This window comes from Meleagris gallopavo, chromosome 2 (assembly GCF_905368555.1).
Source record: "Meleagris gallopavo chromosome 2, MGAL_WU_HG_1.1, whole genome shotgun sequence".
Lineage (NCBI taxonomy): Eukaryota > Metazoa > Chordata > Aves > Galliformes > Phasianidae > Meleagris > Meleagris gallopavo.
The window spans coordinates 63,873,869-63,889,384 of record NC_139405.1 but is presented as its reverse complement, the minus strand read 5'-3'; the positions used below and the strand labels follow the sequence as shown (position 1 = coordinate 63,889,384).

At 37.0% G+C, this 15,516-nt stretch overlaps 1 protein-coding gene across 4 annotated transcripts in view; it reads right to left on the bottom strand.

The window, feature by feature from the left end:
- The window catches only part of HS3ST5 (heparan sulfate-glucosamine 3-sulfotransferase 5), a 191,598-nt gene that overhangs the window by 19,740 nt on the left and 156,342 nt on the right, over window positions 1–15,516 (bottom strand). Inside the window, exon 1 of one of the 4 annotated variants that reach the window (XM_085217446.1) lies at window positions 14,396–14,626. The exons of the other annotated variants lie outside the window; for them this stretch is intronic. The gene's annotated coding sequence lies outside the window, so the exon portion shown is untranslated. Of the gene's footprint in view, window positions 1–14,395; window positions 14,627–15,516 lie in introns of those variants that run through there. 4 annotated transcript variants of the gene reach the window in all.

Here is a 15,516-nt window from a genome sequence, read left to right as displayed (position 1 = left end):
TGTTAAAATAATTTGAAAGCAAATCTTATTTGAAGGTAATTTTTAGGTTTTTATGATTTAATGTCTTTCCAATATGGCTGTTTGAGGAGGAAGCATTGAGGTGTAGCATTTAGAAACATCCCATTGCCTTCAGACAGAATCCTCTGGTTAGCTCTGAGTCTGCCTTGTTGCCATTGAATGGATACATAACAAATCCAGTTTGAACATTAACTGTGAGCTGCAGCAGAATACCATTAATAAAAATATTTTCAAAATGTCTTCTGTAGTGTTATAAATTCACATTGTAATAGCTATCATAAAAACACAAACATAAACATGATGATGTGAGCAGTTTTTTTTTTTTTTTTTTCTGTTTTCAATGTGCTGTGTTTACTGGCAGATATATGTGCAGTTTGGGATGAAAACAGATGCCCTTTATGAATAGACTACATGGAAGAATCAGCTGGCTTATATCCTCCTCTCAATTGCTAACAGGGTTTTTCCACTCTTTGTTCCTTTGTTAACTATAATCTGCAAGCCTGAAAAAAAAAAAAAAAAAAGAGTGAAAGTTTATGAATTATACACGGTCACAGAGTTTATTAGTGCTCCATGCTCAGACTCCTGGGAGTCACTGGAGAAAGAGCTTTGAGCAATATCTAAATTTTCAAATGGGTTCTCCATTTCTTTATCTCATTCAGTTTTTGATATCATGCATAAATTATTTAGAAGGCCTACCATTATTTCGTTAGCTTGCATTGTCCTCTGGCACCATGTCTACAGAATTACATTCATTTTGCATTTGCAATTGCTGGACTTAAAAGAAACCAGTCAATTCTTACTTTCTTCAGCCCTCTCATTTAGTATAATGATATGTGATAAACTGGAATGGAAAAAAGAATTCCACTTTGGCCTTGAACTCTGAATATTCTTCTTGCTGCCATTTCACCATATGTAACTGAAGTTTATATGGGAAATTTTTCTATTATTTTCATTTTTATTCCCCAGAGGGTCTTCTCCAAAAGTAATGTTTCTTGTTTTGGCCCACAATCTCAAAGATGTTAGAGGTTGAACATTCCCACCAGTATTCCATTATGTTTTGCTGCCCTGTGACGGATGGCAGTAGAGGGGCAGACTGACAAAATGGTATAGAATCTTAGAATCAGAACTGTAGAATCCTAGGAGTTGGAAGAGACATCTGAAGACCATCCAGTCCAGCTGCCCTGCAATGGACACCACAGCTAGATCAGGTTGTTCAGGGCCTTATCCAGCCTCATCTTGAAAGTCTCCAGGGACGAGGCACCAACCACATCAGTTGGCAACCTGTTCCAGTTCTTTACCATCCTCACTGTAAAAAATTTGTTCCTTATATCTAATATAAATCTATCCTCCCCATGCTTGAAGCCATTTCCCCTTCTTCTATTGTCACAGGCTCTGCTAAAGAGTGCCCCCTTCTTTTCTGTAGCTCCCCTTTAGATACTCAAAGGCCGCTATCAGGTCACTTGGAGCCTTCTCTTCTCCAGACTGAACAGCCCCAGATTTCTCAGTCTCTCCTCATAGGTGAGGTGTTTCATTCCATGGATCATTTCTATGGCCCTTCTCTGGATGCACTCCAACGGGTTTATGACTCTCAAACAGATATCTGACATAGAAGTATAGATGAAGCTAAGGTGGGGAATTGAATTCCTCCATGTCAAAAAAATGGCATGCATTGACAATCATTGGCATTTGCTGGATGTTTATGGAAACCAAACAGTGGATGTGAGCATAGTGAAGTGGTAGGTGGTGTGTTTCAGCAGTGACAACAGCAGCAGTATGTCATCTTCCTTTGATACAGATTTTTATGAGCAGATCATGCAGGCTCTTGTTCATCGCTGTCAAAAATGCATAGATAATGGTGGCAATTATGTTGAAAAACAGCATTTTGTAGTTGAGAATTTACTCTATCAAATGGTGTTACTGTGTTCTTTGCATCTCCAGTAGTTTCCATGGAAATAAATAGGAGGCATTACTTTTGGAGTGACTGATACACATTTCTCCGTATCATAAGTTTACCATGAAAGCCTTTGTGAATTATGTACTATGCTGGTTAAGTTCAGAGAAGGAAACTCTTTTATATACTTCAAGTTCCAAAAGTTTAATTTTGAAGTAGTTAATCTCTTAGCCTCTCAGCTGCAACTGAAAAAAGTAAAGGTGGCTCTAGTTTTTTTTTCCCCACCAGGACATGCAATTTCCTCTTAAATATTTGTTCTAATTGGTATCCTCTTGTTTTACACTCATAAAATGCTCATCTCCCTTCTTTCCAACCCTCAGCCTGCTCTGCTGATGCCATTTTGAGGTAGCAAGATACCAGTCAGATTTCAACATATATGGAAACCATATATGTTGATTACAACATATATATGGGTAGTTTTGCATCTCAAGTAATGTGCTGGTGGATGGAACTGTATCACAGTTTAACCTGGAGGAAGACCTTATCCTCACCTTTTTCGTGTAAAAGAAGACTCAGTTACATTGATACAATATAGTTTCCATTCTGTTGGAAACCACAAATGTAGGCCTTCTATTGCAAAGATTTGTTACATTTGTATTTAGCATTTTTACTTTCCTTTCTCTTTGCATTATTTGACAATTTTATTTTATTTTATTATTTTTTTGGCCCTGAAGTGTACAGGTTCAGAGCCCTTACCAGGTAAGTGTACCCACAAAAGAGATGTCACATCGGCCTCAGTAGATTTCTCAAACTACCCCATGCCAGAGGAACCACTCTATGTCTGAGACTCACATCTGTAGGGACTCCAGGAACAAAGCTTTTCCCCTGCAAACAGAAGCAAACAGTGTTTTCCTGCTGTGAGGTCCCTGCAGCCCCTGCTCTCTCCTCCCCAACTTCCTGTTGATGGGAAGCCTCTCGCCAGGAAAAAGCTGCTGAGCTTCTGTCCAACATGTACACTCTCCCAGGCAGCTCAACTTCAGGCTTAGTGGAGGGCAGGGATGTTTAAAAAGAAACAAGCACTCCACATTCACTCTTGTTTATCAGTGTATGCCGGAGAAACCAGCCATAGAACTACGAACATGTTTGTACACTTTGATGCACTAAGAAAGAAAGAAAAAAGAAATCTGCCTTTTATATCTCCTAGAACACCAACAGCTTCATTCCATCTATGAAAATAACAAATACTTGCTTTGAAATGAAGTCTGCCAGCTGAATATTAATGGGATGTACTTCTGCAGACTAGTATCTTGTATTTAATCTGCACTGTAAAAAGAAAAGAAAAGAAAAGAAAGGAAAGGAAAAGAAAGGAAAAGAAAAGAAAAGAAAAGAAAAGAAAAGAAAAGAAAAGAAAAAGAAAAGAAAAGAAAAGAAAAGAAAAGAAAAGAAAAGAAAAGAAAAGAAAAGAAAAGAAAAGAAAAGAAAAGAAAAGAAAAGAAAAGAAAAGAAAAGAAAAGAAAAGAAAAGAAATGCAGCCATCCAATTGTCTCCTGTCATAGAGGGATTGCTCTGCACAGCACTGTGCAGCCTACTACTTCTGAGCTTACTGAAGGGGCTGGCCCTAGCACTTTAAGCATCCTTTGATATTGAGGCCTCTGTAAAGATACAAATGTTACACAACAACAGCTGCTAGGCTTATCCCTTGAACAAACAGTAGATAATGGAATTGAGTTTGGTTTTGGCCAAGGAAAGTCTGTTCAGAAATGCATCTAATGCTTCAGATAAAAATGTGGATCATGTTTAGAACCAATTTAATGCTTAGGATTCTAGAGCAGGCTCTTGCTGCTGCGTTGATGTCATCCCTTTGTCTTTCCCAACTGTGTCCCAAACCTTGATGGCATCATCACTGTGCTAATGGGACAACACTTCCTGTCTGCAGCTGTCTTTCAGGTTGCAGCTTGAAAAACTACTGATGACTTCTTCTTCTGCTCTGGGTTACCATCTTTCCACCAGAGCCTTCCCTTGCCGGCTCATGGAAGTAATCAATCAGAGACCTCTGCTGTGACTGACAGTGCATTGAGCTGTACCAACCATCTGCCTTATAGGAAGAGAGAGCTCTTTGAAATTCCTGTAGAAGAACAATACTATTGTTGCTAATAATTAATAGACAGCATGGATGTAAAACCATTCAAAATTGAATTAAGTCTCAGTCACAATAGTTGTGTAATTTATAATTGATGTCATTCTAAATTCAATCAAGTTGTGTATCTTTTTTCACTAGATAACAGCTTAGTGATGTCTGTCTTTCCAAAGAGGCTGAGACTGAAATAGAACTGTTTTGTTTTGTTTTGGGGGGGTGTGGAGGGAAGGGGGGATTTAGTAGTTGTTTTCTTTCATTTTCTTTAAATGTAATCATTTTTTTAAAGGAAGATCTATTTTAATTAGAATTGTACATAGAGTTCTGTCAAGCTTATGCTCCTCTGGAAGTTTATCATAAAGTTATGCAGAATGAAAGATACTCTATGTGTTTACTTTTTCCCAAAGGGCCAGATGAAGTTAAAATGAGCCTTTGTGCCTGCTAGCACATACAGACCCCACGAGTCTCATAAATTCCTGCTCTGCAAAGGCTGCTGCATACTGAGAAAAGGAAATATCATTGCTTTTCTTCAGAATGGCAGATTAAGTTTTCCCTGGTTCCTCCTTTCTGAGGATCAGACTCTAACATAACATATATGGATGCTAAAAAGCCCAGATGGCTGGTTCAGTTTTAAGTTAATAACATCAGCATTCTAGTCGGATGGGGAATGATACAGTTGTTAAGTCTGTTCAACCCTATCTTTTCTGTGTGTTGAACTAATAGTTTAATTTAGTGCTGCTGGTTTTCCTCTTGCTCAAGCCTTGGGAAACTGTTGAATAACAGTTGTATTAGAAGGAGGGACAATGTACACTGAGCTTTATTTTTGACTGTGGCACTTAAGCTCTTAGAAAATTGCAATAATATAACTAATGAGTTAACTCTCGATGCTATAGAGAAGACCACAGTAAAAAGTCCGAGTTTCCAAATGCCCGTGTTCTTGATAGCTTGTGACTGCATTACAAGGGGATATTATTTAAGAAAAAACTTAGTATACACTCTGTTTTATGCAAGATGAAAGGAGGAATCCCAAATAAGAATGAGCATGGATCATTGGAAATTGATGCAACAGGATTTGTAACAGTGATGCAGGAAATTCTGTAGCTCTGTAAGTGAATCCTTGGAAAAACAAATCAGTATTGTCTGTCACTCATTTAAGAATGACCACCAAAATGATGGAGTTTCAGCATCAGAATCTAAAAACTGGTTAAAGACATACTGTATTAACACATTAAAAAACAAATTACATTTCATTGTGTCTGAACAATCTGACTTCTGTCTCGGGCAGAACCATCATTAAACCTTAGGGACTTACCTAAAGAAAAGATTTACTTATACTTTTACCTACAATAGCAGAGAGGTCTTTCTACTTAGTACCTGGTGCTCTGGTCAGTTCTCCATTTTGAATAAAAATTACTTTTTTCTCCTACTGTTTCCTTATTTTCCTGAATGGCAATTAAAGCTGCCAGGGTATAAATATGTACCTTTTCCTTGCTATTTCCTTCAAAATATGAAGAAAGGCAAAAACTGGCTCTGATATTAAGTTCCAGTTTTCCCAGCAAGGTGACATCTTTCTGTCGTGAGTCTAAAGCTGTGATTCTGAAGGACAGTACTGTCACTTCAGCACAGCTCCAGAGCATGCTGTTCCTCTCTGAAGAGAATTCCTGTCAGTCAATAACTGCACTTCTCAATCTCTTTGAAAAAAAGGTAGAAAACTCATTACATTCTTCTTGCACTGTTTTCCTTAACTGAATTATATTTGGCACTGTAAAAGACTTATTGATTAATTTATTAGATCTTTTGTTCTTTCCACAGATTAATATCTTACTTTTTTTTTTTTTTTAATCTTGCCTTCTCATACAATTTTCAGTCTGTTTAAGTATTCTGAAAGCTTTGTAGCATTTTTTTTATACTTTTCACTTTTTTTTGTCCCTTATGTATCACCCTGAGCAGGGGTGAAATCACACAAGCACTCAGCAGCTGCCATCCACAAATAAGTCCCTCCTCTGTAGGGTGATGTCTGGTGCAAAGATGACAAGTGTCAAAAGGATTTGTCACTCAGAAAGCTGATATCAGGAACACTGGGCCAAAAGTTTACTCCAATCTTTTTTTTTTTTTAGAGTATATATGTATATATTTTTTTTGTCTTTAGCAAAAAATATTCTGACAATACTTCTTGATTCTCATCTCTTCTCTGGCTGGAGCCTTGGGAAGGCAGTCTGGGTGTGAAGCTGCAATAAATCCTGAGGACCACAACAGAGGCAACAAGAGGACAACTAATATACGGGTGTGATTATGTGGTGGTTAACATGATGGAGTAGAGGGAGCAAGATGCAATGCTTAATTATACAAATTCTCCTCGGTCAGTGCCCTAAATGTCAAAAGTATAACCAGGTGATTTAATAGAGACAGCAATCGACTTCAGAGCCACACACTGAATAGTCACATTCCTGCTGATGGTAGTCTTAAATCACTATTTCAGACTGCACTGTTCACACTGCAGTGAGCATCTAGGCTTTTTGCAATCTTTCCAACTGCATGCAGCAGTTTTCTTGTCGATGTTTAGACATGATTGACATAATTCAACAATCAGACTTATTAGTTTGCTTTGTAACTACATAAAACTCTGACACTGATTATCCCAGTTGACTGAGGACATGCCTCCTGTGACGCAGTAAACAAATGTAGCAAAGGAGGCTCTTTACAAGTGATTACTTCAACACTCTGATGCAAATGTAAACTTATTTCAGCAGCTCTGAGATACATCAAAAGTCTTAATGAATCCTGAAGTCCTGAATCCTCAGCTCCATTCAGCATGGACTATAGTAGCTAGAATTTTATGGCTGTAGCCTTTTCTCCCATTTCCCATTATAATGCATGCTGCATTATAATGAAAGCACTTATTAAACTGCCTGCAAAAGAAAAATATTTCTGAAATTTCGTTCCAAAACCTACCAAACTCCTTAGAGGAGTGCTTTTTTCAATAAATCAGTGGGAAGAATCTTCGTGGGAAGAATAGGTAAAAATAGCTAAAAAAATAAATCAACCTGCTCATTAACCTGCTTTCAGAGTAAATCCACTGTGCTCTGAAGGTTAGAATCTAAGACAATTCCTCAAATCAAATGAATGCCTTTGTCCTGTTCTCTTCTGTAAGCTATACTTGGGTAGTCTATGGACATATGTAGGGGATGTTTTTCGGTTGACCGCAAACATCAGCTCTGATTTATATGGAGAAAATAACACATGGTATTCCCTGGGGAAAATATCATTACGTTAGTTTTTGGAGCATCTAATTACGATAAGCCTCTATCACACTCACCATCTACCCTAATTATCCAGGGAATTGGCAGTGTTTAACAATGAAGGAAAGAGTGCTCCAGTGTCCAATTAAGGTTTTCTTTGAGGATTAATAAATCATGTCTCATCAGCACCACTGACCCAGAGGTGTTAATCTTCACCTTATCATTCTAATCTTGAAGTAAAATTCTGCAGATCAAGAGCTGCAGAATTGTTGAGTTAATTGTTTCATTAGGTTGATGAAGTCTTTATTCCCATGTTCGATAATACACTATTCCCTGAGCATCTATCCATGCTCTACTACAGAGCAGAAAACAAAATAATATGAAAAGTGCCATGGACATTTGTTGCAGGTGACCGGTGGCTTGGACTCTACTCTGTATCTGGCTGTTTTGATATAACTGCTGATGCTAAATTTATGCATAGCAACAAAGCACTGTGATAGACGATAAACAGTCAAACTGGTTTTAGCACATCTAAATGCAGTTGAAAAGGAAGTAAATCATGTAGTCAATAATGGAAAGAAGTCTTAGCAGCTATCTGCCCTGTAAACAATATCCTTGATTAGAAAGCATAAACAATACCGTTTTACTTAATGGTAAGAATCCAGATATTTCACTGGTAAGAGATTTTTTTTTTTATTTACAAGCCTGCACCAATCATGGAGAGCATGGTAATTTGAGTTTAAATATGTTCCTAACCACTACAATAAAGGAGAAACCAAATTTCAACTGCTTTCTCAGTGTATTTGCATTATTTGCCTTTCTAGGTAATCAAATGCAAAGATTCTTTTGTCATGAATATTTGCAAAAACTACTGAGCTCACAGTGAAAAAAACATTTCATAAGCATTTGTTTTCAAACAGTTCCTCTTCATCATTTGAGCTGAGCAGGAGAGGAAATAGAAATTAATACCTTTCAGGACATGGGTCATATAGTTGTGTAACTGAAAAAAGAGAGAGGGCAAAAGACATGATTAAAGCCAGAATAATTTCATGGGGTGAGTACAAGAGAGAAAGGAGGTGGGCTGGATTGGTGAAAGATTTTTGAATTTGTAATCTTTTTTCCTCTTCACTTCATTCTTCCTTCCCCTTGTCTGCCTCTTTTTCTTCTAAACAAAACACAAATCTCTCCTTTCCCTCTTGTCATTCAGTCACAGCCATAAAACAGAGGGAAAGTAAACTCTTCCCTCATCCAGGAGAGAGAGACTAAAGATGCTGTGTTGGATTCGGTAGCACAGCAGCATGTGCTTGAAATAAAGCAAGAATTAAATTAAGGTTAAATTGTTAGATGAGATAAAATTGAGTAACATATTTGTTTCTGAAGCTCAGATAAAACCTCTTCTTTTACATACTGAATTAATTCCCAAATAACACCTGAACAAGAAGAGAAAATTAAACAGCACAACTGCTAATGCTGTTTTTCATAAAGATTTCTCAGAGAAAGTGCATCTCTGGGACAGTTCTCAAAAGATTTTTCTTTTTCTTTTTTTTTTTTTCTTTTTTTTTTTTCTTTTCTTAAAGACATTTCAAATAGATTCATTTTAGAATAAAAACAGATAAGCTAAGTCTAGTCTGTCTCCTTTGCTAAGAAATGGGATATACCATTATATTTCCTTCAAATCACTGTGTTTGTAAAAAAAGACAGGCAACTTACAAATCAAAGCATGCATCTAACAGGTCACTTACATGGTTATTTTTACTAATTAAGTTTTGAGACAACTTGATGATTCTGTTTTCCCTACCTATCATCCTCTCTCCCCTTCAACAATTTAGTATTCAACAAAATGCTGCCATGCATACAGTGTTCCCAAGGTCACTCTACCATCCTCCTTCAAGGTCCCCATTAAAACTCTCTTGTAGTATAAGACTACTAATAAAACAAAATTAATCCTACCTTACCCTCCAGCCTAAGAGGATTCAAACACACATATCTCACCTCTCAGGAGAATTACAGATTATCCAACTATGGGCTGCTGTTTTTATGTATGAACAAGCATACAGAGAGAGATGGACAGAGAACAGCACTGCTCCTAAGAAAGCTGTTTGATTTTATATTAAATAATTAAGGATTTCTTGGGCCAAAGAGCAGGACAGAACATGATCACAGAGCAGCAATTAGGGCACTTAGCAGGGAAAGTGAAGACTAGATTTTTGCTCTTTGCTTCCCAGACTACTTGTCATTTTAACCAGTCACTGCTCTGATTTAAACATGTAGCTGAGTTCTTTCTCCAGCGTGGTTGATGAAGTATGTGAGCTCTCATATTTCAGCTGACTGCTTGGGTGCAGCAGGAGGGCTTCCAGGAAAAGAGGTCTACCCTCACTTGCTGCAGTGGAGCAGCTTCTGGTGTTGGGTGTTCACTAAGGCATCATTTCATCAGGTCTCTGCCTTGTTGAGTTACTCCAAAATTCAAACAATGTCTCTGAAAACTCAGAATTCACTTACAGCTGTATTACTGCTGTATAATCTATGTCTCTTATTTAATTCTTAAGAAGAATAGAAGAAACAGATATTTCCAAATCTTTCCAAAATTGAATGAAATCACTTTAATTTTTTATATTTTTCTTAGAAATAAAGAAGTGTGAAATAGCACTGGAAAGTGTGGTGTTAACAAAATAAAATCATTTATTTATTATTTATCATATTTATTATTTAAAGTCAGATTTTCCCCATCCATACATTTTTAAAATAGATCCAATTCATTAAGTGTTTTGACTTTCATATTTCTTGTAAATTTCTTTTATTGTAGAATTTCATCAAGTGATTATCTCTGAACATTTTGTACAGAACATCACAGAGTCACAGAACATTTTTTTTTTTTTATCTTCTTTTATATCCCTCTGTCTGAGTTTTCATAATAATAATAATGGTCATAACACCAATTGAAAGCAACCAAAGAGGATACATGTACAGTCTGAGCATCACTGTATAACCATCCTTTCCTGATTAGTCATGAATTACATCAAGTTTGTACAAGAAGGTATTCCCCCCTTTCTTCTATTTAAAAGAAAGAAAGAAAGAGAGAGAGAGAGAAAGAAAATGGATTTTGCAATACTCATTTTGTTCAGTGACAAAAAAAAAAAAAAAGTGAATGCAAATAAAAGGGCCAAAAACCTTATGAAGTGATGAAAAATGAAATAGAAGCCATGTGCATATCTTTCATTCAACTGCTTTCATTTGGCCCATATAACCAGGCATCCATTTTTTACTCAGTTGAAGACTTTAATGGAAGGCCAAATTCAGTTTTCTGGAGTCATAAAAATGATTTTTTTTTTATTTTAATGAGCTGATGTAGGAACCACATTAACTTGAAATCAATAGGAATATTTCCACAAACATAAATATGCTTGGGATTACACTTTTGATTTGCCACAGTGTTTTTTTAATTTGGGGACACATTTTATCACTAGTAACTGAAAGGCTGCCAAGCTTCTGCTTTGGTACTTGGTCTGGTTCCCTGTAGTTAGGATGTCATTTATCCTCCTATTCATTTTCAGTTAGTTCTTTTGTCACTCCCGGAAAATCACAGCTGAGGTGAGGATTTCTTGGTGGCAGACAAGATTCTATGCAAATGGGTAATCTTCTACAACCCTGGAGACATCCAAGGTCAGGCTAGACGAGGCACTGAGCAATGTGATCTGGCTGTAGGGGACCCTGTTCATTGCAGGGGAGTTGGACTAGATGACCTTTAAAGGTCCCTTCCACCTCAAATGATTCTGTGTTCTAAGAGAAATGTGTCCTTCAAGGAGACAGGCTGGCAGGGATGTGTGAATGGACAGAGGGAAGCCACCACCATAGGCAGAGAACTGTTTCTTCTGCAGCTGGCATCCAGGGTAGGCATGATCTGCAGAGAGCCTGGGAGGGCAAGCTAGGAGCTGTCTCACTATCCAAAGCCTTGAAGAATTTTCAGCAGAGTAAAATGCAACTCTCATAAGTTTTTCTCCATATTAAATAAAACACTTCCTTGTTGTCCTTTGTTAATTCTTACAATATTCTGTCTGCCACATCCTATTGCCATCTCCATGCAAGATATAAAAAATTAGATGACAATTTTGATGGCACAGATTGCTATGAGCTTATTTTTTTATGAGGTTAGAGTCCTTGTCAAAGACCCGGAAGAGTATTTTTTGCTAAGAGGCAACAATTTAGGAATTTTGCTCAAAAGAGCCTGATAGTAGTTTTTAATCCAACAGAAAAAGCTATAACATTCATTTTGAAAGTAGTGATAATTGTAGTTTGTATTTGATTCTGTAGGGGAAAAAAATAAAAAAATAAATGTGAGTGCTAGCTGTATTTTCCTAAACTGGTTTTTATATCCCTAGCTGAAGGTAATGCAAGCTCAACAAATATTATATTTGGACTACCACTCAGGGATCACCCCTTTCTCTTCAGCTAGCTTTCACCCAACAGAGAGGTCCTTGTAGGGCCTCTTGTTGTAACCTTCATCTTTCCAAAGAGAAATTTGTGTCATGTCTACTCCAGATAAGTGCATGTCTCCTTGGGGACTGCTGGATTCCCTTTCTGTCCTGTTCTTGTCCTTGGCTCTTGTTGAGTGTAATTTATAACAGTACATGCTTTTATTGCAACCAAAGATTTTTTTCTTTTCTTTTTTTTTTTTTTTTAAATGAGTTTACTTTGCAAGTACTGGACTGCAAGCTCAGCCTGGCAAATTTGTCTTCTCTAACATTTAATTTCTTCTCTTTGCCATTTATTTTTCTTTACCTAGCTACTTTCACAGAAAAGAAATTTTGTCAACATAGCTGCTCTCAGCATGGTGTCCATACTACCTCAGTAAAAGAAAAAAAAGATGTCTGGACATGTGTAGTCTTGCAGAAAACAGTCCTATGTTATTCAGTGTCAAGTCTAACAGTATAGCTAACAGTATTTCTGAGGGATGGTGCCCTTTAGGAAATAAAAAGAAGGGGAAAAAAAAACACCAAAAAAACAGAGAAGAAGAAGAAACAGAGAAAAAAAAAATCAATATTGACTCTTGACACATTTTCATTTACATCCCTGCATGGCTTTCAGTCTGGTCACAAATCAATATGCAGCTTTTAACACTGCTCAACTAGTTTGTTCTTTGTAAAAGAAGAGAGATTTGCCTCAAGTGGCTTGTTTTTCCCTTTGGGCTCTGGGCAGGCTCTCCACCATTAACACAGTGTGATTCTTTGAAATGAAGTTGAGTTTATTTGACTGCTCTTTCTGTGAATGATCAGAAGAGCTTGAACTGTAATATTAATCACATAACACTTTCTTCATCACCACTTACAGTCAATTGACTTTGTACTTAGTGAAAGCGTCTTAAGCAGCCAACTTTAATGCACCAGAGGGTAAGAAGTCAATAGGAGGAAGAAAGATTTATTTTCAAAACACACAGTATACAGCCTGTGGAGCTGCTGTCTCAGAAGCTCTGAGCACTCTATCACACCGCAGATGTACTATTGCATGTTTGGTATTTACATGATGAAGGCATCTGCATCACCTCAGTTTTCTTGTGGAATCATACTCCTGAATCAGCTGCAGCTTTTCCTTCAAGCTCATGTTTACTTGGGAGATAAAGGAACCAAGTAGTTCAAAAACTATTTCGTTTCAATTCAAGTGTCTTCAGATTTCAACAGAGAACTTTACTGACTCATGAAGAAGATACCTTCTGTTTCAGCTAGACAGATGACTGCTACTCAAATGCCAGGCATATGTCATGCTAATAATAATACCCAGATGCTTAACAAATGCCAGTTTGCCTAGGATATTTTAATAGACACTTGCTATTAAATGTGGGCCTTCAAAAACATGCCTTTATTACAGATTGAATTTTGAATATAGATATCTACATGAGTACACATGACTAGTGATAACCACATTAACAGTATTGGTTTTTTTGCTCCTGAAGTCTCAGCACACCAGTTTGGGATATTTCTAGCACATCAAGCCTCCACAGAATCCTCGTTAAGAAAGTGCAAGCAACATTGAAAACAAGAGCCTAGAGGATACATTTATTAAATGCAATAACCTAGTAGTGTTCTTTGCTAGAAGCAGATTCTGTATGAAAATACATCGTGTCACAAAATGGGCATTTGTGACCTTTTTTTTTTATGGCATATTTTAAATGTGCATGACCAGAGAATTCCTGCTTGTGTAAAAAAATACAAATTGCATTGCTTTCTTGAGGATTCTCCTTAAATAAAGAGAATTCCTCAGTGGTGCGAAAATAAATCTTAGAACAAGTTAACTCTCTGTCTCCAGATTTTTGTTTTTCTGTCTAATTATCTACATACATAGACACATAAATTAAAGTATGACAAATCTATAAATGCTCATATACTGAACAAGTTACTGATCACTTTGTTAAGTAAAACTGTTTTGCTTCTGCTTTTCCTCTGAATGAAATAAAGTTGATTGAAGTGATAAACTAAGTATCATTTGAATGGAACACACTGAGCATATTTTACTTGAAACAGATTTTGCTGGTTATGAATTTTTCAAAATTTCCATCAACTGGCCCAAATTATGTGAAGCAGCTGTCAGTCTCAGACCATGGAAATCAATTTTTATTTGACAGTCCAAGTTTTCTTGACATTTGTCTCTAAGGAGTTTTAAGTTACGGGACAACATGTGTTTTCCAGTGGAAAAGAACAGACTCAAAATAAGAATAAAGAAGGACTTTCAAGGACACTCACAGAGAGAAATTAACAAAGACGTATTCTGTAAATCTGTATTCTTTTTTTCTTATTGGGGCTTAAAAACTTATTATACCAAGTCAGGGAAGAAAAACAAGTAAAAATAATGATAAAATTAAAGTATATCCAGATTTTAATATGGAAATCGATTTTGCATATCTTCGGTTTTGCACAGTACTTTAGACCTCAATTCCTAATGTAAATCCAACATGCACTTTTTCTCAACTTTGTCCCTTGACATTTACAAAATAGTAGGAAGAACTCAAATTAATTGCTTAATTAGGAAGCATAAAGTCATATTTCCCGTGGAGCGGATCTGTTTCAACACAACTCGTACACCATGTACTAGTACCAAACACATACATCTTGTACGGCTACTCACCAGAAAGTCCATTAAATGTCAAGTCCATAAGCACACTCCAGCTGTTTTACACTGCTCCACCAAGAGGGGCTGAGATAAAATACCCCTTTTTAGAGGGATTGGCTATCACACAACAGCTACAAGTGCAGACAGTGCACAATACAGCACAGAGCAACAGCAGTGGGAGAGTGAGCCAAGCAAAGCTCAGCAGCCCAGCTCTACCCTATCGGGTGGCAAAAAGTGGGCACACAGCGAAGGTTGCAATGACTCTGCTCAGCGCACACACACCCCTTTCTGAAATTCTCCCCCTCCTCCCTACTTAGTCCAAAAATGTGAGAATCACCTTTATTCTGAATTCATAACAGATATAAAATTTCGTACCCATTATAATAACACTCACAGCTCTTCTGATTTCTTTTATACACCTTGTACTTTAAAAATTCTTCCTGAATACCTATCATACAAAATAAGAAATGAGTATTATATCTGTTGGTAGAAGAAAATCTAAAATACAAGATCACCTGAGTAATTTTACGTTTGTCAGCTAAATGGGCCTTCCCTTACTACTGAGAAATAGAATAGCAATGTAGATCTTTCCCTGGGGCAGAAGATAATTGCTGCAGCCTCACCACTATGATTTCCCCATTTTTTTAGTTATTTCAACTCTGTCCTAGTTCAGAGGTATAGTGTAGCAGAGATAACAGTAGGCAGAGTTTTAGTGGCCTTGGGGTGAAGACAAATTGTTCCAAGTCTCTTGAAACAGAGCCTAGCACTCTCTCTTGGAGACCACATCTCTGAAATGCAACATACGTTTAAGTGGACAGTCAGAGTTCAAACATATGCAGTCAGACTGGTATTTCACAGAGGACTCCATTTGGAATGAATAAGAACATGAGGATAAGGCCATGGGAATCTTTCACCATCTGTGATAATCATTCAGAAAAATCCTGGCACACAGTCTGCAAAAGAAAATTCTCTCTTGAGGTTATGATTCCAGGATTTATTTTGAGATTTCAAATATTACATTTTTTATGCCTTATAATTGTTTTCAAAAACAGATGATTTTTTTGTGGCATAACTCTGGTAATGAGTTGCCATTCAGTAGAAACCACTGCACAAAAATATTCTGCCGCCAGGCTCAA